Raw genomic sequence first — 24,062 nt, forward strand, 5'->3', positions numbered from 1 at the left:
ATTCTATTAAAGAGTCTATTTCATGTAATGTTTGTAACTTGAATTTTCCTTTATTTATGTTAAATTCAATGGCATAACCCTACTTAGAATGCTGATATAATAGTTTTTTGAAGTTCAAATTTTAGACTGTGTATGGTTCTACCTACACTATTCATTTTAATTAAACATTATGCCTTTCTCCTTCAGTTGTCCTTTAGATGGTAGTACCAGGAGTCAGTCCATTCTCAAACACAAAATTTTAGGCATGTACTTGGCAGATCCATGGGCCACAAAGAGACATCAAGTCATGGTTCTTACATCTTTGTTGAGTTCACAGGTTGTACCAACACAGCTGGAGTGATATTTTTTGAACTATGGATAGCTGGCATTCCTCTTAATCATATTTTACCTTTCTTCGTCTTTGCTAGCATTTTCTTTTTCATTTGTTATTTTCACTATGGAGGAGAGGAGAGAGCCTTGTGATATGAGCCTCATTATATTTCCTTTCCATAGATACACATAGTATTTAAGCCTTCCATGAATTAGATCCATTCTTAAATTTTTAAAAAAATGTCAAAATGAGTTAAATCCTCCTTAATAATTTTTCTGAGAGCAAATTACTGTTAATTCCAAATAAAGCTCCCAGTCGGTAGTCTTCCTTATTCTACTCTCTTAACCCAGAACTAAGCTATATTCTCTGATACCCAGACCTACAGTATAAGAATTTTCTTTTATGATCAGAAACATGGTTATTGTGACCTAAAACTCCATAACTTGTTACTACATTTGTGAAACTTGATTCTCTACCTAGTTCTTTCTTACTCAAATTATTTTCCCTTAGAGCTCTTAGTCCTCTGGAACAGAGCATAAACGCTTTGCTTGTATGTTTATTTGTTTTTTAACAACAACAAAAAATGTAATGAATTGCATGCAGAAAGAGTACAAACATGGAAGCATACTGTTGGAAACCGAGGTCCAGTGTATTGTTAAAAAATGCTATGATATGTTAAAACAACACCAACTAAACTAGTACCATCTAAACTTCAAATGCAGACAACTGTGCAAAATTAACAAGGTGTTTTCTGAAGTAATCACTAAAGTCCCAAAGAAAAAAGAGGTTGTCACAAAATCACCAGATCTGCTGAGTGAACCATTTTAGTGTTTAATTTAAAGTCAATGAGAATTATGTGAATGGTGGCACAAAGCATACTGAATATAGGTAGAAATACAGGTCTATGTAACTGGTCAAGGATTCCTGTTATTCCATGGCTCAGGTACATGGTTAGGAATGAGGGCAACACATCTTCCCCATGGATGAGGAGTAAGGAACATAGACGTTGTCCAGTAAATTCTATGAGCAACAGGATGTAAGTCAGTGAAACAGGAGAGTGAGGAATATGGTAGAAACATGTGTGAACCCCATATGTTAAGTCCTGAAACTCTTAGGAATCTCGTATTTTTAAAAATTATTATTACGTTGCATTGTTTTTTTTTCCCTCAAGAACAGACTGTTCTGTGACTTTTCTTTCTCATCTGCATATTTTTAAAAATAGTATCTAACACAGTTTGTGCTAAATCTCTAAGAAAATTTATAGAATTTCTTTAAATTCTAAACTTTAGTGTTTGTCAAGGAAAATCATTTTGAATAAAGGAACAAGAAACTCCAAACTCGTTTGAGGTATCAAAGCTCTAAGGTATCTGGATTATAAAGAATTGTAGACATGGCTTAGGTATGTGTCCTGAAAATTTGGGAGGTCAAATACTATCTCTTTGTTTGAAAATTCTACTTCTATGACTTCTTCAAGATAGCCTTCTTGTGAAAAGGTTTTTGACTCTAAAGAGTGAAAGGATGAGTAAACTTGTTCTTTTTTTTTTTTTTTTTTTTAATCAAACAAGTTGGACTTTATTCTATGGCTGTTGTTCCTTTGTTTATATAATGTATGCTTCTATTTCATGCAATAACCAATGTGTTTTCCTTCTCTGTAAGAAATGAGCCTCGGTTACTTTCATTTCTGAACAATGTGGCACATCTTTTGGAAATTTTCTTTTAGTGAACAGAGGTCTATTCAGGGGCATTGTCTAAAATATTGGAAAAAATATTTCTAAATATCCTCACAACTGCCAGAACAGGGGATTAGGGGTTGTCAGAAATGGAAACGTGCCTTTTATTTCTTCATATTATTTATTAACTATTTTAAAAATAATAAATATAGGGGGAAAGAACACTTAAAAATGTACCAAGCTATATGGGAATGTACTCTCACTTTACAGTTGTGAAAACTGGATAATTGAGTTTGGGATAAATTGTTGCAGCCACAAATCAGGTTCCCTTAAAACTCATTGGGATTATTTGAGAATGCACCTGAAGGATCTTCTCCTACTGTAGGAAATCTGTGCTGCTACTCATGGCACTGAAAAACTCTAGTACATGGAAGAAATCAGCAAAAGGACACATAAGTAATCCATTCCCCTGACTTGTCCTTTTGCCTCTTGTGTCCCATAAACTAATGCATTTTGGGGGAGTCTATGTACAAGTAAGTTATTTTAAAAAACAATTATGAAGTCATCTTTTCAGAAAATTCTAAAGTGTTTTTCACATTAGAATTTTTGGTTTTTTAAATCTAAAACTTTTGGGGGGGTTGTGTCTTGAGATGACATTGTTACAATTTGAACATTTTATTTGATTCTTCAACTCAGTGTAACAGGGCCCTCAATGCTGAAATCTCAGTTATTTATCTGTATTTCTTTATACTTCACTAGACCTATGTATATTAATCTATGAAAGAAATTCAAATTGGACTGTACATATAGCTCAGTTGGTAGAGTGCTTGCTTACCTAATGTGTGCAAGGCCCTTAGTTTGATCCCCAGTATGGGGGTGGGGGAGGGAAATAAAGAAATTCAAATTTTATCCTTTACTCTTTGCTTCATTCCTTCAGAACTCAGTAACCCTGTCACTGCATTCTAGGTGCATAAATCCAACTTTATGAAATTCAAGAGAAAATGAACTGGGATTATTATTTTCCTATTTAATAAACTGTGCATCAAAAGTAGCAGGTCAAATAACTCAAAGTTCATGCATTGCATGGAAATGTTATTCTATATTTATATGCCTTTTTTTTGTTTTGTTTTATTTTGTTTTCATTGGGCTTACAGTTGCAAAATTAACATTCTGTTCCAATGTGGTACTTTAATGCTTTTTCAAATGAAGAACCCCAAACCTTGATATGTAAGGTATCTTATTTGTACTTACCCAGTGAACATAGCAGAGACTAAATTAGAACTCAAGTTTCTAAGTTTCAACAATTTATTTCATCTGCTTCTCTTTAATATGTTAAGTTCTGAAATTAGGAGTGCTGTGCCTTTCAAATTTAATTTAGACCTCTGGAAAATAATTGTCCTATGATATACTAGTGTTTCCTTCTCTTCAATTAAAGTGTTTATTTTAAAACATCTAAAATACTATCAGAAGTATGAATGGAATGAATGCTAATTGAAGCCTCTAAGCTGATAGATTTTATTTCAACAGAACCATCATAGAAGATTTGGTACAGACTTTGATGATCCAGCAACTGACCTCCTTCTTCTGGACCAGACAAACCAGTGTATTGCTACATGTTCCATATTGTGTAACTTGAGAAATCCACATGGGAGAGAATAGAATGCTTTTCTTTATAGGTCCTTTGAATGTTATTCAGTGGCTGCTCTCACAGGACTACTGGATAAAGAAAACTACCTGAATTTTCAGTCATATAATGTATAGTTAGATCAGAAATAGTTGGGCAACAAAATGAATAATGAATCAATGGAAAATGAATTAATTAATTAAACGTACAAGCAATGACTTTAACGAAGTCATATTAGATATTACAGTTCTGTGTTTGATATGTTGCAAAATTTAAATAAAAATAGAAGATGTCTCTAGACCATCAATTATTCAGTTAAACCAGTTATTCAGACCCTTTTAATCATGATAACCATCCCTCTTCTGCACCATCAAAGGAGGAAATTCAAATGGAGGGATATGTCACATGGAGATAGGCATTCAATTTAACACTAGACATAAAGAACTACAATTTGAAACCCCTAGGATCCTCAACATTTGGGAATCAGCTAAGCAAATTATGCTACATTCCCAAAATGAAATCTTTAAAGCTACTTAAATGATTAATTGGACAAACAGTAGCACGTGACAAAGGAAAGAACATGAACTTGGGATAGACACACTCGTGTTTGAGTCACACTTCCAAAATGTTCCAGACACAAAGAGAATTCTGGAATCTCTGGGTCCTCTTGGAGGTTCTGTACAGGGTCCTCCCTGACATGACAGAGACTGTTCATGCTTTTGTGCCATGAAACATGTTCAGTAGTGTGCTTTCGGAGAGGCCCATTTAATTTTTAAATAATTTTTTTTTGTAGTGGTAAATGGATAGAATGACTTTATTTGTTTATTTTTATGTGGTGCTAAGGGTCTAACCCAGTGCCTCACACCTGCTGGACAAGCACTCTGCCACTAGCTGCAGCCCCAGCCCAAGGCTGATTTAATTTTGAAAGGTAGTGTGACAAAACTTCTAGGAAAGGAATGAACTTTGAAATCAGGTCACCATCAAATATATCACATTGGGTACATTCCTTGACGTCTTTGAATCTCAGATTCCTTTCAATAATTTGCAATTAATTATAGTGTTTACCTAATGGGATCACTGTGATGATAAAGCGGCATTATATATACTAGCACAGATCCAGGTAGGAATTAGGTTTTAAATAAATGCTAATTGTTAGCATTGTTATGGATCTTTATAATAGTATTTTTATTAGTAATACACTAAAATGGCTACTCAAAAAAGATTTTTATGGCTGAATTTTGCCTGAATTATGAATTTCCAGTACCACATTAAACACCCTCTGTCGCCCAACCCCAACAGAATTGCTTGGTCAGTTTTCCTAGTAACATTATTTGCATAAAACAACATTTTTTAACCTCTTTAGCTTGATCATGTCCCAAGTATGTATGAATCCCCACCTGTCAGCCTTTGCTCCTGTTCAGCCCACAGACAAGATGCCCTGCCTCCTCCTCCTTCTCATCCTTCAAGGCTAATTCAAATGGAGTCCTTGCTCTGAGCCTTTCACAAAGTACTCAGTACACAGTGAATCTTCCCTGTGTTCTCAAATCACTGTACATCCTAGAATGCTTTGCGTCTTCCACGTTTTCCACGTGTCTATCTGACTTGTCCCCTACAGGCTATCTCTCTTCTCATTTTAGTTATTCTTTAGCAACTAAGTCTCTTATACACAGGGAACACATAAAAATATGTCAATTTAAATTCACGAGTGACTGAAAGCTCTGCAAATAACCTCCTGTAACTCTTGATAGGCATGTGCCATTTGAAGTGCCCACCTATGTATAATCTATCGCATTTTTAGGTTCTGAATTTTGTTTTTACGAGACTGATTTTAAAAAGACCAAATGTATTGGAATATTTGACACGAAGTCTCTTTCCCACCCCCCGACTCCCTTTTAATTAACTGTATGGATAGAAGCCTTATGGGTACAATTATATGGGTATAATTTTCTTTCTCTCTAACCTAGTTCATGAACATTGCCTATTATGTAGCTCACGTGCTCTATCCCTAGTTACAACAATGCCTGCAATATTTTGAGAAGTTTTTACTAGTTCAAGATGAAGAAAGATAAATTCATTGGTTGGCATGATATATTTGGAAGCCCTTTTGATTCTCAAACTCAAGAAATTTCAAACTTAACATTTCATAATTCTTTGCAAAGGAAAAAATTTCAGTTATTTAAAAGTGAATAATTACAAGGATGGCAAAAGTGAGGAAAAAATAGGCCAAGACTTGACCCAAATGTAGTATTAGCTGATCTTAACATATTTTTTAGTTTTAATCTAATTGAAATAAATTTTTTTAACAGTCTGGTATATAACTTTAGCCATTGATACCCAATATTAATTAGGCCTCCTCTTATAGATTCCTGATTTCCTCATATGTTTACAAATTTATTTTTACAGAAAATTACTGAGTGAGTTACTACAAAGATCACCTATTATAAAATTTTGTAGTTTCAATTCCTGTGTATGTTAAATGCACATATATACACACATTTATACATACACAAATACATACACATACTTATAATTTCCCCCTACAAATTTACACCCAAACTGTTGGCCTGCTCTTTCTTGATATAGAAAATCTGACAAACCTCTGATACCCCTGGTACAAAGCCATCTAAAATGGTTAGTGGTATATACCTTCTGACACAGTCAATACGTTGGATAATCCAAACACTTAATATGCCTCACCATAATTTTAGTATTTTGAAATATCCTGATTTGTTTTACTTGGTATTTTTATTGAGTGAATATCATCAAGAATCAATCTGATAAAGAAATAACAAGCCTTGCCAGAATTTGGAACAAAAAACCCATTAAGTTTTCAAACTATCCAGGTTAGTCTTTGAAAAACCTTTATTCCTGCTCTTATGCAATGGTGAACTTAAACTTTAAAGATAATCCCACTGGTATTTTGCAAGTCAACAAGATCCAGCTCTCTTTTATCAGAAATGGAAAAAAATAAACCTGTTTAGATGTTTATTTTTCTTTAAATAGAAAAGGGACAAATTAGTTCATGTGTAATCCTAACTTGGAATTACTATTTGATTTAAATCCTATGGATAGAAGGCTTATGGGCATAATTATATAAGTATAATTTTCTTTCTGTCTAGAAGACTCTAGAATATGTGTTAAGAATCTTATTTGGTTTCACCCCATGTTACTTTTCCAACACAACCTTACAGAATTCTCCTCATGTTAATTTTTGTACAAGAAAACTGGACTTGCCTCCCTTCTCTGAATTTTTTATTACCATTCTATGTTGCCAAATTCCAAATCACTTTTAAATATGTAAAATTCTACAATTTCCCATGGAGATTTGTAATCATTACAAGCAAAAATGCATACGAAATAACTATTATAAACAAATGCTGCTTTAATGAAGTTTAGAATTAAAAAGACTTTACTAAATAACAATCAAATACAATTCTTTAGGCTAGTTTAATGATAATTATACTTAAATAACATACATTACAAATTTATGTTGCTACTCTTCTAACACCTAGCCCTAAGAAATAAAAACTATTATCACAAAATTCATATACAATATGATTGATGTGGAGTTGCAATGTTAATCAAATGACATTCTTCTAGTACTTGGAATCAATCTAATATTAATGCACTAAATAATAAGAGTAAATATGATAACCAATAGAATAATTGCCTGTTTTAGATCATTTTTCCTCAGTCTACTAGCATAAAACTAGATAAGAAACCTAGTATTAATCTTTATAAAGTCTGGCACATCTTTTTGCCTTTACTAAGCTCATGATAAAACAGAAATGACAGTGTTCTATGAAGTTCTCAAAGTCTATGTTCCATGGATTATATATTAAATGTTTATTTTATAAGTTAAAGTCCTGAGAAATTATGAGTAAAGAAATTTGGTGAAAAAATTAAATCAAACTTCATAATGCCAATTTAAGTAAGGAACTATCTTGGGAAATTTTATTAGTAAGTAAGCATATCACAGGATATCATCGGTTATGAAAACATGAAAGATGTTATTTTGTAACAAGAATAGCAACCCTCTTATTTTCTCTCAGTTGAAGTTGTAATGGAAGGTTACTTTTTGTTTGGTTTTTCTATGATCAAGAATTAGTGAAATGTGTTCAACTTCTGTTAGTATAGTTGACTTTTTATCATAGAAAATAAAAATTTTTGAATATTTTTACTCTTACGAATGTAATAAATACATATATGTAAATGTGTTTATATATAAATATATCATGTTACAGATATTTCAACAGTGTTATAAATTTGAATGAATATATAGTATCATAGGACTATAGGATTAGGGAATCAATGTGAATTGAAATAATTAAAATGTTTATAAATAGTTCTGAAAATTCAGTGGTAAGAATTCACTTATAAAGCAAACTAATATTTCTAGTATTATAGTAGAGAATAGAATGTGGTGGTTTACTAATTTTAGTTACATTTTAAAACATGGATACATTTCCCTGGTTGTTTGATTTTAAATAACGTATTAATAAAATTAAGCTATGCCCATTCACATTTTTTTTTCTCCATAAATTTAGCTTTCCTTCTACTCATCAAGTTAGCTAGTATACTCTGGTTACTTCCGGACTGTTTGGTTCATATTCTGAAAAGGTTTGTGTTTTTTTATTGTTTGTGTATTTTTTAAATAAAATTCACCCCAAAGTGATGAAATTTGAGGTAAGAAAAATCTGGAATTTTACATTTCAGGAAACAGTAGTGTAAGCTTATTTTATTTTAGAATTTTTGAAATTATTCACCAAAACAATTCTTATTCTCTATGTTGTCTAGAAAGGTTATGTGCTTTCTTTTATAACTCATTTCAAGTTAATAACCAGTGATAAGCATGAATATAAAACTCTTGCCTTTTGGTTACTAAAAATTTCCCATTATCCTAAAATTCTTAAAGGCACATTGACAACTTCATTGTTTATTAAATAACATATCTAACTATTTCAGACCATGTTTCTACATAGCATATATATATATACTGTAGCTGACATAAAATCAACCACATGTTTAAGAAGAGAATAAGAAAATGAACTTGTTATGGTTTGAGTATGAGGTGTCCCTCAGTCACTCATGAGACAATGTAACAATAGGTGAAATTAGTAGCTTATGAGAACTGTAACCTAATCAATGAATTAATTGAATTGATGGATTAATAATTTGAAAGGACTACTTTACTGTGTGATAGCTGTAGGCAGGTAGGGTGTGGCTATAGAAAGTCAGTCAGTGGGGGAGTGCTTTTGGGGTTTATATTTTATCCCTGGCACCTTGCTTGCTCTTTCTCTCTGCTTCCCGCTGCCAAGAGTGAGCAGCTTTCCTCTGCCACACCCTATTGCCATGATATTCTGCCTTGCCTTGGCCCCAAAGCAATGGAGTTGGTTGAACATGGACTGAAGACTCTGAATCAGGGAGCCCAAATAAATCTTTCCTTCTCTAAGTTGTTCTTGTCAGGTTCTTTGAGCACAGCAATGAAAAGCTGACTAACACAAAAAACTTAAACACCTTTATGTGAATTTAGTATTAAATGGGGACTCTCTGCTTGTTGTGTGATCATCTGTCCTTCAGTACTTTATCACTATTTATTGCTTAACTCTTTGCAATTAGTGGTACAGTTCCTGAGGAAGTTACTCAATGTTGATCAGTATAATCGAAATGACCACACTTTGGCATTAACATGCTTAAATAATGAACATAACTTGTCTCCTTGTATATTGATTTAACTAAAGAAAGAAAAATAAAATGTATTTGCAATTTGTTTGTGTATCGTTTTTAAACACAATAAAAACTAGCTTGAGAAGTTTGCCTGACATATATATTCATTTTCCCAAGATTTTTTTTTTTTTAAATTGTTCATGGTGCTGAAGATCAAACTCAGGGCCTGGCACATGCTTGGCAAGGGCTCTATCACTGAGCTACATTCCTCACCCCCAAGATGAATATCTTCTTAATAGCTTTTGTGAAGAAAATGATGCATTTGAATTGATATGTCCTGCATAGCCTGAATATACCAAGGATACAGTTGATCTTCTGGGTTTTAATTTGCTTTAAGTTTATTCAGCTATAGCGGGTTTTTTACATCAAGTATTGACTGTTTTAGCTTTTGTTTTAGAGAGTCGTACTTTTTGTCCTGTGTTATGTGCTTCTAAGGTAGAGGAAAGTAGCTGCTGCTTCTGATTTTCTCTCCTTGTGCTGAAGTCTCCTCCCTGCAAGACTGCATGTGGAACATTCCTAATCCACGTTTGTTCCTCCCAGGGTTCTGGCTCCTCAAAGGATTTGCCTGCCTGGTTTGATGGAGGTATTCCAGGTCTACTTTCTTTCTGAGAGTATTTCTCCTTCATTTTATCTAAATAGAAGATTTTATTAGATAAACAGGATTAAACTTGAGATATGAGTAGGTACATTCTTTGTACTAAATCTCATTTTGTTATAAATTCTTATGACTGATGTTGCTACATGTACTAGTGTTTTAGTATAAAACAACTAGTTAGCAGCAACTCCTAAGAAAGAGTTTTGAAGAAACCTAAGCAGGTTTTTGGAAAGAAATGAGCATGTAAATGCTTAATTCAATTAACAACTCATGAGGTCTATATTGATAAGGGTGGAAAAAGTCCTTATTTCATGACATGAACATTCTGTAGAAGTGAATGTAGAGTTTGTAGATCCTTAGGCAAATCCTCACTGTCGGTTGAATTTATTTAAAGAGCTTTTCTGGTCACCTTTGAACCTCAATGATTTCTCCAGATGTACAGAAGTGAACAATGTAAAAATCTTGCTGTTTCAGCAGAACTGATTCCAGCTGGCTGGGAACTGGATCTGCAAGTCATTGGTTACAGCTGTGTTTCGATTTATGTGATGGTTGAAAAAATAAATTACCCGATTAGATGGCTAGAAAGAGGACTCTTTGTTTAGCCCTTGTGTGGGGACTGAAACTGTTTATGGTGCTGTTTTCTACACAGTCTTTGCAAAGTAAGCTGGACAAATAGACTTATTCAATGCTCCTAAGAAATGTTGCATATTCAGCTTTAATTCTTTACTAAAGAAACTGTATTTTTTATCATGCTGTCATCCAGCAAATGTTTTAAAGGTCTAGCATTTAAGAGAAGCAGTACATTTTCTGTCCTACAGAGCACTGCCTTTAGTAATTGAAAAGTAGTTTTCTTTTGCTTAATATGTACTTGAAAACTTGTCTTTGTCAGGCAAGGGAATGAGAATACATTTTATCTTAAATTCCATCTTTATAATAGCAAAGTTACTAAACATAAATTCTAATTTAACCCTTTTCCTTAAGGAATTAGGGATCATGGCACATAATAGAAAAAATAGTTAAATTTTTAAATAAAGAAATAAAATCCAGCATTTCTATAATAGAAATGATGTATCATTTGCCCCCTTAGGCCATGAGAGTTTTAAATTTATTAATATTGTCTTTATTATCTAAATAAACTTTGGAAAAACATGTTCCTTTTCATGGTTATGAAAGGTCAAAATGCCAATAGGTAGAATACACATTGTCTTAAGGAGACTAATATACTAATATAATATTGCATGAGGTTTTTTGTTTGTTTGATCATTTGCCTTATTTTTCTAAACTAGCTCATGTTGGGTCATTCAGTGTCATTTAGGTTAGAAAGCTGTCAGAACCAATGAGTTCTTTGTAGCTCAACCAGTTCCATTGAGGCATTAAAAGCAACGAATGGTGGCTCTAGAAAAGATGGCTACAATGATATGTTTTCATTTCCATTTTCTCAAGGAGATGTTGCTTTCCAAACAAACCCATTATGTTGGGGAAAAAAAAATTCAACATTACATACAATCCTGAATACAGACCAAATTCCTCAGGGAACCATGAGGCCAAACACTTGATCAGGTGTCACAATATCCACCAAAGTTCACTAGCAACTCCATGTGGGGCATACCCATGAATGACTCATATTTTCCAAAATAGACTATTCTTGATTAATTTCCTTTCTTAAACTGAGAGAAATACATTATAGAATGTAGTGATACTGAATAAATAACCATAATGTATCCAAAAGGAGATAAAGGTAGGATTGATCTCTCCTGAATTGGCAGACTGTTTTCTGTGTCAGGCTATTTCCTTGATCAATGAAAGTACACCCTCTAACCCTTAACAAAATCAATACAATTGATTGGAAAGAATAGGAAGAAAGCTTGAGAACACTGTATACACTTGAACCTTCCCTGTTCAGAAATATTTAAATAATGTCTATGATGCTTAGAAGCATTTTCCACTAACCTCATGAAAGGGAAGCTTCTTCAAACTAGATTAAAAACATGAACAATGGAGTTTGAGGGTATGGTATAGTGTCATTCTTCATCAAAGAATATATTTTCTAAGAATTAAGCTTGTCTACTAGTATTTATACTTCTAAGAGCATGTTAATCATAAAACAATTTCTGAACCTGAAAATAGAGAAAGTAAAATGAAATTCAATCTTAAAAAGAACATGTGTGAATTACCTTAATAGGAAAAACACCAGAAAACAAAAGTATCTATAAGAAAAGAACACCTTTTAATTTAAAATAATTAACTGTTTTTTTGTGCTTCATTCCTGACATACTCAGCAGATAAAACATTTGTCTTTATAGTAAAAAAACCCATAAATTAACATATTTTTCATTGAAGAAAATAGAATAAAAATGATTATGCACAATCAGAATAATAACCACCCATTAATAACTTCATTACACTTCAATTAAGTAACATTTTAAAATGAGTATTCTAAAACTTAAAAAAAGTTTTTGATAGCTGACATTTTTTTTAACCTATGATTCACCTGACTTTCTGATTTCTTTGTTATTCAAAATATGTAAAACCTATTTTAGGAGGTTTTATAAACTGAGATATTTTGTTCTGACATTTAAAAACTGCAATTTTAAAGCAAAAAAGTCTATTATATCAGTGAATTCTATATTTTTTAACTCACATGGCAGTAATCCAAGGAAATAATAAATTTTTCTCAGTGCATGTACTATATCAGTGTATACACATTTTTTAAATCCTAGGGAATTATCTCCCTAGTTCTGGAATAAAAACATTTTATACATTGTTTCAAATGAACAAAAATTTAAATGTAACTAGGTAATCCATATAAAAGATCCTACATAAAAATTTGATATTGCCATATTCTGCAGCTAATATGGGATGATATGTTTTTGAGATTCTGTTATTAGTCCATTAGCAGAGGAAATATCTTTCTTCCTGGGCATATATGCTCTGAGACAGTTATTATGAGGATTAAGTGAAACAATTAGGTAAACATTTATCTAAATAATAGATAATGTGTTTCAATTAAAATTTCCTCCCATTGCACAAAATTTGAAGACTAAATTAGACTTTGGTGGTAACTTACTCCTTCTTCCTAATTTTAAAGATAGGAGAACTAAAGTTGCAAAATTTGAATTATTTATCTAAGATCATAAACTTTATTAATTACAGGACTGGCACTAGAATCAATTTTCCTGCATCTTAAATCAGTTCTCTTTCTACTTCCCTACTTTATTTCAAGGTGTTGTGTATAATACCATACAGAAAATAGTATTTTTTTTCTATAGTTGTTAGTAAATGGTTATTGATTCTGTGAAATATATTCCAACTCCAAGTAAACAATAACTCTGAAGTTATTTGATATTATTTAAAACCTTCTCACTTGTACCTTGTCTTTAAAAGCCAGGATTAATTCTCTTCCCTCTCACATGTTAGAAAGCACATGACCACAGCAAAAACATTAATGTATTATTAGCATGTATAATCCTGTGAACTATTGCAAAATAGTCTTCCATATTTCAATATAATTTGATCGGCCATAATCTTCTGTGGTCTCAAAACTGCCTTCTCCCTGAAAGGAACTCCCACTAGCATCCTCAAGAGCTGTTTGTGCCTGTGCATGACTATACTCACAAAGTGTACATCACTGTCCCTTCAAGACCTCCCACTAGTCAATGTTTTTGCTCCTGATTCCTTTCTCAGACTTGCTGTCCTCCAGACTCATTTTTCTGGTGTGACTTTGAACATGGTATCCTGATGGAATTTGATGATAGATTGAATCAGAAAATGGGTTGCACACTTCCAGGAGAGCAGGAAAGGGAAGGGAAGGGGAAAAGGAAAAAGAGCCAGCAGAGAGGGCTGGAGGTTGCTACAGTGAGTTACAGTTGCTGTCTTGGCATTACTGAATACAAGAATGAGGATTAGATTCACCTGCCAGATCATTCCTAAAAGGAAGAGAAATCTCTGTATTTTCCTGTGTTGGGTGGAATGCTCTACATTTAAATCAAAAGATAAAAACAAAAATCATAATTTCAGATTGACAAACCTTTAGCATCGCAGTCATAAAGTATAGCGTTAAACACTGAATCATCCTCTAGTTCAAATAATAAAATTCTAAAATATTATGTAGGTCAGATTTTTTTCCTACTTAAAATCCAGCTGCATCATTTACCATAAAATTTTTAAAGTAATAGCTCATGTACATTTATATTTTCCTTTAGTTTAACTTAGCCTCAAATATTTACTATTAGAATCTGATTTGTAGCTCAAATTATCTTACCAAAACGTATAGGTGTGTGCACCTTTTCGTGTGCCTGCGCACGTGTGTGTGCACACGCACACACACACACACACACACACAGACTTTTGTTTTGTGTTCTTTTACTTTTTGACTTTCTCAGTGTTTTATTTCACAGAAAATTCCTAATGAGATTATCTCAGTTTATTGGTATCTGACCATTGTCTCCCTTCCCTTTATTCTTTCTTTACTCTTATAAGGAAGAAAGAAAAAAGTCTAACCATGTTTATTTATGCTCCTAAGTGCTTTCTTTCTTAAATAAATAGGACCTGTTTAGAAAGACCTTTTGCTCTAAATTTTTGCTGTTCACACTATTACATACCTTCTTTATGGAAAGCAGATATATGTAATATTTGTTGTGTTCTGAAAAGAGTATGGTTCTCATTTCTGGAAAGGCTAGAGAAATAAGCATCTCAGATGTACTTAGAGACTTTAGCATGAGTAGATATAGTTGGTTTTTTTTTATTTTTAAAAATCAACTATTCGAAATTTTCTATATAATCCTCTTCTTTAGTTAATCTTAAGTATTTCAAATCAATTTGTAAATAAAAACACAAGTTGTTCTTCAGCCAAAAGAAATTCTGTTTTTCAGATCTCCAAATAAATTAACATAGCATTATTCTTTTAACAGAGATTGGAAAATATTGGGATCCAATGATCAGTTATGCTATACAACTTCTCCCAAGAACTGTTTAACTCAGCATTGGCCCATAAAACTTTCTGCAAGGTTGACTATGTTTTATATGCTTATGGTCCAATGTGGTCATCACCTGCCATATATACTTGCTATACATTTGATATATGGTTAGGGAAACAGGAAATTCATTATAGTTTTTTTCTCTTTATGTATTTAACTGCATGTGACTATTTACAGCTTATTGGAGAACGCAGGTTAGGTAAAACAAAGAAATGATGTGCAAGTAATAAATGCATTCTGCACATCTATAAATGTTGAACTACAGGTAATATTTTGTCCTCCATCCTCATCATTCCAAACTTTACCCATAACTTTAAGTGTGACTGCTAGAATCACACTGATTTCAAAAGTTTATAATAAAAGATTCCTGTTTTAGGAGTAAGAAGTAGGCAGGTTGCCTTAAAGTATTTCAGAGTAGTTATTGCTTCCTTTACTTAGTATGTCATTTCCTGTGCATTCAGCTCTAGATTGACTATTCTTTCAAAGTTAACAAATCTACAATAACATGTAAAAATAACTGATCTAGCAAGACCCTGCATATATTGCATTATTTAAATTAAATGTAAAACAGAGTCAGAATTTTACTTTGTAAATATTTTCACTATAGGCAAAGTATAAAGTCTGATTTAGGGATGCATTAGCATTAATGATTAGAAGTTGAGACTTAGAAGAGAAATCTGTTTTTATGACAGTGGTAACTGCACTGATTTATAACATTGCCTTTGGAATAAATATTGATTTATTCAAGTCTTTCTTCCTATTGGCCCTAAAGGATGTCCTGACAGAAGCTTGGGCATTTGAAACTGGTTAACCTGTTTGGGTATAAATATTTTACATGTATGGCTATTCAGTTCTAATTATTATTTCTCTTCAAACCTTTATTTCTTTAGATTTTCAAAACCCCTCAGTTGTAGTGTAGTTGTCTTTGTATGTAATAAAAGAAATGGCAGTGATTAGTGGGCCTGATTCGCAGAGCTGGGAGTGAGGTGCTTATGGAGGCAGAGTCCAGAGAGCGGGCATATCAGTAGGCAGTTGCTGTAAGCACATGTTCAATTATTAAAATAGTCGACATTTTATGTCTGATAGCCATAGTGAGGTCATGACATTAATTTATCCAGAGTATTGTGGGCAAGTGTCTAGAAAAAAAATAATATAAAGGTTACACATGCAGGAGAGTTAAGAAAATAAAAATAAAATAAAAGATGGGTCCGAGCAATGAGAGATTAAGAGACGATCAATTTAACACACGTAGAACCGGAAGAATTCAGCAGGCATCTCACTGTTACTGACAATAAGTATTTTACACTATGCTGCGCATGTGTTAATTTTTGTTTTAGTTTTTATTGGATTCTAAGCGTGAACATTTGTCCTGAATCTTCAGTTTCTGAAGTACAATTTCATATTGTATTTGTTGATTCATGCTTAGTGATTCTTTACTAGCTGTTCCTTTTTTTTCCCCTCCTCACGCTTTTGCTCCCTCTTCCCATTTCTGTATTTTCTTTTCTCTCTCACTCTTATTCTTTTTCTTCCTGCCTTTCTCTTTCTCATGAGAGTATGTACTTAACTCCATACTTCCATGTGGTGCCCACTTTTTTTTTCTGCTTTTGTGTTTGAGGTCCCCCGCCCATCCCCATTTCCTTTTCCTTTTTCTTTCAAATCAGGAGCCTGTAGGAGCTGATTTCAGAGATGCATATTCTACTACAGATGCTTCTATCTCTTTATGGGCTGTGTGATGTTTTCTTTGGAACCTCTGCGAATGGTTGTTCTTCACTTTGTTGCCACAGATCTGTTGCCAAACTGCCACCTTAGTTGGTCCTGCAGTGCCGCACTGCATGCTGGGATCTGTCTGTGAGAGTAAACTGAAATATCTACAGCACGGACAGCATTAGTGTTGGCTTGAGGACTGCATGCTTTACCTCCCTTTGTATGCATTTCTTGTATGCCGCAGAGTCACTGATGGCTAGTACTGTCTGGCAAGTAATTCAGAAATACTGCTCATGTAGAAAGGAAAGGTAGGCAGTTTACCATACTGTCATTACAGGGAGCAATTGAAGAACAAAGGAACTGGGTAAAAAACCTGTGTACTGCCTTGTGTGTTGTGAGACACTAGCATACACATGACTGTGTTCAGCCAAATATTTTACTTTCTTCTGTAATAATGCATATAGTAGATTATTCCTACATATGTACAAGAATCCATGTTTTATTTAGACATACATATCCAATCATTAATATTTATAGCCTGCAAACAATGTCTCAATCTCTAAGACTTTTCCATATTCACAAACACACAGTTATGTGTTACAATTTTTTAAAAGTCATTTTTTAAAAATTTAAATATACTAATATCCTGTTAGTTGGTTTCATTCCAGCAACTTAGGATTTCAACACAGTTTAAATCATATTGATGATTCAGATCCTGGCTGGTCTTATAATTCCTGTGAAATGAGAGCACAGCTAATAAAAATATGAAGCAATTACTTTTATTAAAATCACAGCTTATTATTATTATTACTAGAAATTATAGGTTTGAACAGATTGGCCTCACTCATCTATCTCTTGGGGTGTTTGGGGGCTTCATATAGAAATGAAAAGACTCTTTTGCTCTTTCTTCAGCCAAGGGGGAAAAATGAAGGCGCAAAGTCTAGGGTTGTTAAATAATTGCCACATTATTTCTCTCTATCACGTGTGAATCTGTCTGCCTGCTTCCTGAGGTAGGGGATCCAGGATGAGACTGTGTCGGAGCCTGTTTCCACAACTGCCTTCGGAGATCTGTCTTATTGATTAGCAGGGGGAAAGGGGTGGGGATCGCGGTGCGAGGGGAGGGGAGGACCAACTGACGAGGGCTCATTGATGCACAAGACATTTTCTTCCGGAAAGATGTCAAACAACTGAGAAACAGCCACCGAGGAGGTAGAAAGGTGGAAAAATAAGGAGACCCGGGAAGAAATGAAGGCATTTCATGAGAGGCTTGAGGCTTTTTTTTTTTTTTTTTTTTCTTTTCTCTCCTTTCCTTTCTTTTTTCCCCCCTCCCATCATCTGACCTGCAAAGGCTAGAGTGACAGCGTCATGCAAATGCTGCAGTCCAGCAGGTCTGGGAGAGGGTGGATGCTAGACTGTGAGTTAATGTTAATGATGAGCGCAGTGAAAATACCAGCCGCTGCCACCCCCTGCACACAGAAGCGCTCTGAGTCAGCATCAGATGCTTTGCCTCGCCTCTCGCCGTGTGTCTGTATGCCTGTGTGCGCGCGCGTGCTCGCTCGGGCATCCGTGTCTAGCCGAGGGGAGGGGGTGGCGTGTGAGTGCGTGGAGGGTAAAAGCCAGTCAGTCAGTGAGAAGCAAAGGTACGTTGGAGAGCAACTAAAATCTGACTGATTTCCATCTTTGGAGCATCAGATGTATTCCCTAAGGAGGATGGGTCTCCGTGATGGGGGTGGTATAATTATGTTAATGTCATATTTATGGAGGGGTGAGATTTTTCATTCTAATAATTGGTTGAATGCTATGGTCAAAAATTGTAAAGCCATATTCAGTTTTAAGGAAAAGCATGGACTTATATCTAAGGACTGTTTTATTTTTTGGCTTTTTGTGAATGCTGCTTTTTTGTTTTAATGTTTTTGATTTTTTTAACTATTTATTTTAAGTCATAACTAATTCAGTATGGAAAATCAAATGATAAACAGAAAGATCTTATATAATGATGCATTACATCATGGAGCAGAATATTTAAAGTCTTACAAGGCAAAGTAAAGATCTGGACAGGGGTGGGGGGTGGTGGTTGGAAAGGGGTGTGGTACTAGGGTGGAGGAGGGGGGGGCAGTTAGCAAATATTTTGTTCAGCATAGCTTTCCTTGCAGCTAACTTGGAAATGGATGATTCACCTGTTCTACAGGAAAACATTCTAATTCTTTCCGTTTTGTTTTGTTTTGTTTTGTTTTGTTTTCCTCCTCTTTTCCCTTTTAAGATCAACCACTTCAGAAGAACCAGATTCTACTTCTGTGGCCAGGACTTTTATGTTATGGCTGGTCCGATTGTTTTACCCTGCGTTCTGTGCTACTAAGCCTTGGATCATTCCTAAAGTACAAATTCTGTTCTTGAACCACAAACAAGGCTAAAAGATCGGAGGAAATTCAGTGAATATACAGAATTGGGATTGTGTGTTTTCAAGAGTAGCGCGAGCTTTATAATGCAGTTATTCAAGAAATAGAATCATTTTTTTTTCTTATGATGTTGCCAGAATTTTAAGTTACATGTTGATTAGGTGGCATTGCTCATATAACTACAGAGTATGCATGGAAATATTTGTTGTATGAATAGTTTGGAGATTTGATGAAAAAAAATTAAGCTTCAGAGGTATTAAATTATGACATGCAAAAAAGTTTTTGTTTTATTCTTAACTGCAACGGTGTATGTGTAAATCAGATTTAGAGGTTATATGTCCTGGGCCCACCTTAACAGTTGTGATGTATAGAAGTGTAATGGAAAGCAAAATTTCAATTAGGTTCCCATTAACTGGTATATAACCCTTCTTTAATGTAAAAGAGGCTATGGTGTTGCTGTACAAATCGGCTAGCAGCAGATTTTAACCCATTTTTAGTCTCTTTCTTTGAATCTAATGGAATGGCTCTTAACTGTTCATTGTCTGCATTGTTTCTCATATTCTTCATTATTTGAAGGTCTGGAATTAGTCTGTAAATGGTCATCATGATTATTCGGCTCATCCTAACTTTTACTTATCATTTATATGTCTACTTAAGTATTTTAATTAGTGTTCAGAGGAAAAAGTCTAACCGAACCCAACTAAGCCATCCTTATTACTGGAAGAAGAATTCTCCTGCATCAAACCAGACTTTTCCTAGTCCCTGAGACCCTAACTTGTGAGGTATTTTAGTAACATCACAAGTCAGGCTCTTGGGACCTAGGCGGAGGGGAACCAGCAGCTTTGGACCTTATTGATTGTCTGCAGTTACCAGCAGAACAAAAGAACATACCTAGATCCTGCCTAGGAGAAAAGAACAATGCTTTTCTTTATAATCAGCAATGTTTTCACCATGACCCACCCCCCAAAATACTATTGTCAGAAACTGTAGTCTAAAGTGATTACACAGTTGCACTGAAATAGCATTTGTATTATAAAGACCATATGAAAGCAACAGAAGATATCTATGTAAGAAGCAGAATTAAAATACGAGTGGTTTTAGATGCTTCTTTGGGTGTATTTTAAGGTGGTTTGTGTAAGAGAATATCTCCTTAGTTAATGGAAGAGAGTTGTTTATATTTATAACTTTTTTTATTTGCATCAAATTACATACATTGACTACTTAAATAAATCCTGTTATGTCTTCATACAACTATGGCTCAGAATATGTAATCTACAGCTCTCATGCTTGAGGCCTAAAATAAAATGATTTACAGTCTTTTTTACTGACCCTATTAGATTTTACTACCGATTTAAGGAAAATCCTGTTTTACACTTCGTATTTACTGCCAGAGTTTTCCTCAGTCTTTCACCCAAACAAAATATTTTATATGTATCAGAAATTCTCTTATTTAAAGAGCTCAAGAATGAGAGTTCTCATCAAGAATTTAGGAAAATATGGCACCTTTTGGTTTTCACATTTTACTTTGTGTGTGGGTGTATCATGGACCTGTATGAGATAAAGTAGTGAACCTCACCTATGAAGTCAAACTCTCCTGGATCCTCTGACAACTGAATCTGAACTGTATAGATTCAGTTTAATAGGAATTTTAGCTTTATTAACAGTAACTATTCCAACCATAACTAATGTGTCACTTTTGGACATTTATTAGTCATTGCCACCTCAAATATGTATTTTCTGAAGACAAAATCAATAAACTGAATCTATTCAAAAAATTTACAATAGTATTACTTTATAAATATCGAGATTCAAAATGGAGATTAGAGACTTTCCACAAAAAAGGAAAGAAAGTTACTTCCTTCTTTTAACTCCACTGCTTTACATGGGTACCATAAATTATTTTCTGTGTTGTTAAAATAAATGTATGAATGTATTTTAGAATACTGTATGGAGTTTTTATTCACATTTTTCTTGAATTTGATAGAATTACTTATGGTTTGAAATATCACAAAATACGAATCACCTATAAAGTTGTATTGCTTAAAAAATTAATACAATATTGTGAAGAGAGCCCTCATCTCTACGAGGCACATAGAGTACGATTAAGCATGTATTTACACTGTATCTGTTTAGATTTTTTTGTTTATATCACCTATTTCGTTTATCTAGAAGCTCTGATATCTTCAGTGTGCATATGTGTTTGTTATAAACATGTTTTAAAACCCCAAATGGAAGAAAGTAGTATAAACAGTAAAGATTCTTAGTAGTATTTCTCTTTTACTTCTTTTAACTTCTTGCTGCAAATGAAAATATTTAAAAGCCAAGAGTTTTTCAGTACAAATAACTTTCCATGTGTACATACATGCATACAGAAACCTGATTAGATTTGCTAGCAGTGTTCACACAATGAATCAGAAACTACCTGTTATACAACAATCACATACAGGTATATGTTTACTGACACCTGTTTTAGCATAATCATAAATAACATGAATAAGATGTTCTATCAGCTTAGTTCCAAAATAATATAAATGATAGGTGTTTTTTTATTGGTTATAGTGATATGAGATACAGGATATTTTAAATGCAAACATTTTCTTTTAGTTTTCATATTTATGAACCACACATATTATCTGTTAACTTATTTTCCATTCATTTTCCCTGTAAACCTGCAAACTATGTTTGTTTTACTTATTACATTCTTTGAACCTCTCTATGTAACTTTGCTATGTGAATTGTCTTTTGTGAGAGTATCACTGATAAAGCTTTCCTTTTACTTCATAAAGGTGTGTGTAGATGTAAGTGAGTAACTGGGTTTATATAAACTACTTTATGCTGTATGTGTACAGATGAATACCACTTTCTCTGCACTTCTGTCTCAGCTGTGACAGGATAATATTGTTTGTTTTGGGGGCTTTATAATATGATTTGGAAAATCAGATCATACTAAGCTTAAAATAAAAGAGAGATCTACAACAAAGAGCGAGAAAATGATGTGTGTTGCATACAAAAAAAGCAGTGATATTAACAATTCCATGGCTTCTTGGTTGGGAGGACAGCCAGAGCCAGACGCATACATTAAAAGCTGTCTGCTGCCGATGTGAGCTTGCTCAATGCGGTGGAAATGAGGAATCACCTCTTCTCTGGCACCAGCTTATTTGTACATTTTAATTTTGAAATAGTAAGTCACTGTTTTATATAACTATACTACCCCCTGTTTGATTCTTTTTATTTATCATATTCTTTGCTTATTTACTGTGAACTTTGAGTTCTTTTAAAAACAAAATCATTACTCAACTTAAACATCTACCAAAGACCAATGAAGTATTAGTTTTTCTTTTGTCTCTTTTGTGTTACTCTGATAATATTGTGATATTCATGCTTTTAACTTTACATCTCTTTAAGGAAAACATCAATTTTCCAAAATGACATTCTTTAAAGCCTTTTAGGATCCATCAAGAAAGCTACTCTGGAATTTTGCCAAATATAAGTATGATTATATTTCATTTCAGGGTTCATGGGATCAATATCTTTCTCAGCTTAAAAGTCCTAAACACTTCAGTATTCCAGTGAAGATACAGAAGAGGTGTAGAGATATTCTTAAATCATTTAAACATTAGGCTACATTAATAATGTCCAGAAGAGGAGTATCTCAGGGGAATTACAATCCAAATTAATTACTTATGAAATTGGAAAAGGTACATTCTACCTTAAACTCTTCTTCAAATGAGCATGCTGGTAAACATGTCTAAGCTTGGTCTAATGCACCTTAACTATGTAAATGGTTTTACAAGCTGTCATGATTGGATGAATTTTGAGAAAAGCAGGACATAAAGGGTTAGCTAACGCCCAAATTTTCTTGCCATTTACACATGCAGTGCAGCCTACATTTCTGTGGGCAGCAAATGCAGGCATCATTTTGATTGCTTGGATTCTTTTGTTTAATTTCTTACTAGACATTTAACTTAGCACTCAAATCCCACTGATCCCTTAGTGACTTCATTTGGAAAAGAAAAACAAAGTTCCTAATATAGAGAAGTTAAAAAAAAAAATCCTGGGCATTTGTAAACATTTGAAAAATAGTGTTTTTAGTGTAGCTCTACAAAGATAGTTTTAGTATGTAGAAACTTAGTTGCTATTATTATCTGTTTGTCATCTCCATGGTTAGTTTTCTTATTTCTCAGTGGCCAAGTACACAAGGGTTTATTCATGTACTTGTATACACATACATACATATATGTCTTCATTTCTTAGATAGTTTTATTAGAAACAGTGTAAAAATTGAGGCATCTTCTTAAAATCATCCACACAATTTTTTTCATTGTTAGTTTCAATTTTCATTGAATGTTACTTTTCACTACCTCTCTTCATGCTAAATGTAGCTTTATCAGATGAAGTGCAGTACCAGCCAGTATTAACTTGTATATAATATTTTATTTGTGGAAGTTTAAAATCAGATATAACTTGAAGGTAATTGAGATGAATGAATTTAAGATTAAATAGTTTCATTTTTTAATAATAAGGTAATTCCATGCATATTTTATGGATAATTTAAAAGTGAAAAAATCTGTGAAGGTGAACTAAATTTTTTATTGTTGATATAAGTAATGATTTTATGTTTGTTAACTTCATAATTAATTCCTGGAAACACAAAATATGTATAAAAGTAAACATGGACTACTTCTGTTTGGTCAAGTAAGTGTGCATAAATCCTGGTTTTTTTCTTGGTCCTATAAGGTTTGGGGTTGCTCTGGATTCTTTTAGGTAAGAAGATTTAACCATTCCTTCTTTCTAAGAAGTTTCTCCTTTTCTGTCTAATGGTTTGTGAGCACCAAGTAACTTGGCATCATCTTTCCTGGCCTCTGAAATAGCTTTCCCTAGGCCACAAGTCAACATAAATATTTCATATATATATATCCAAATTGGTAGGTCTTCCTTGAAGTCCTTCTATGTATTTTGGAAAATATGTAAATGAAGTGTAAGAAATCAATTATATTGTGATTGTTTTCCCTGCTTCTGAACATCTTCAGTAAGAAACACTAGCCAACTGAGGTGTTTGG

General features: G+C 33.5%; 1 long non-coding RNA gene across 2 annotated transcripts in view; it reads left to right on the forward strand.

Annotated features, from left to right (window-relative positions):
- Nucleotides 1-24,062, forward strand: part of LOC124992650 (uncharacterized) — a 461,214-nt gene that overhangs the window by 312,915 nt on the left and 124,237 nt on the right. Inside the window, exon 6 of one of the 2 annotated variants that reach the window (XR_007110160.1) lies at nt 3,508-9,183. The exons of the other annotated variant lie outside the window; for it this stretch is intronic. This is a non-coding gene — a long non-coding RNA (uncharacterized LOC124992650). Of the gene's footprint in view, nt 1-3,507; nt 9,184-24,062 lie in introns of those variants that run through there. 2 annotated transcript variants of the gene reach the window in all.

This window comes from Sciurus carolinensis, chromosome 9 (assembly GCF_902686445.1).
Source record: "Sciurus carolinensis chromosome 9, mSciCar1.2, whole genome shotgun sequence".
Lineage (NCBI taxonomy): Eukaryota > Metazoa > Chordata > Mammalia > Rodentia > Sciuridae > Sciurus > Sciurus carolinensis.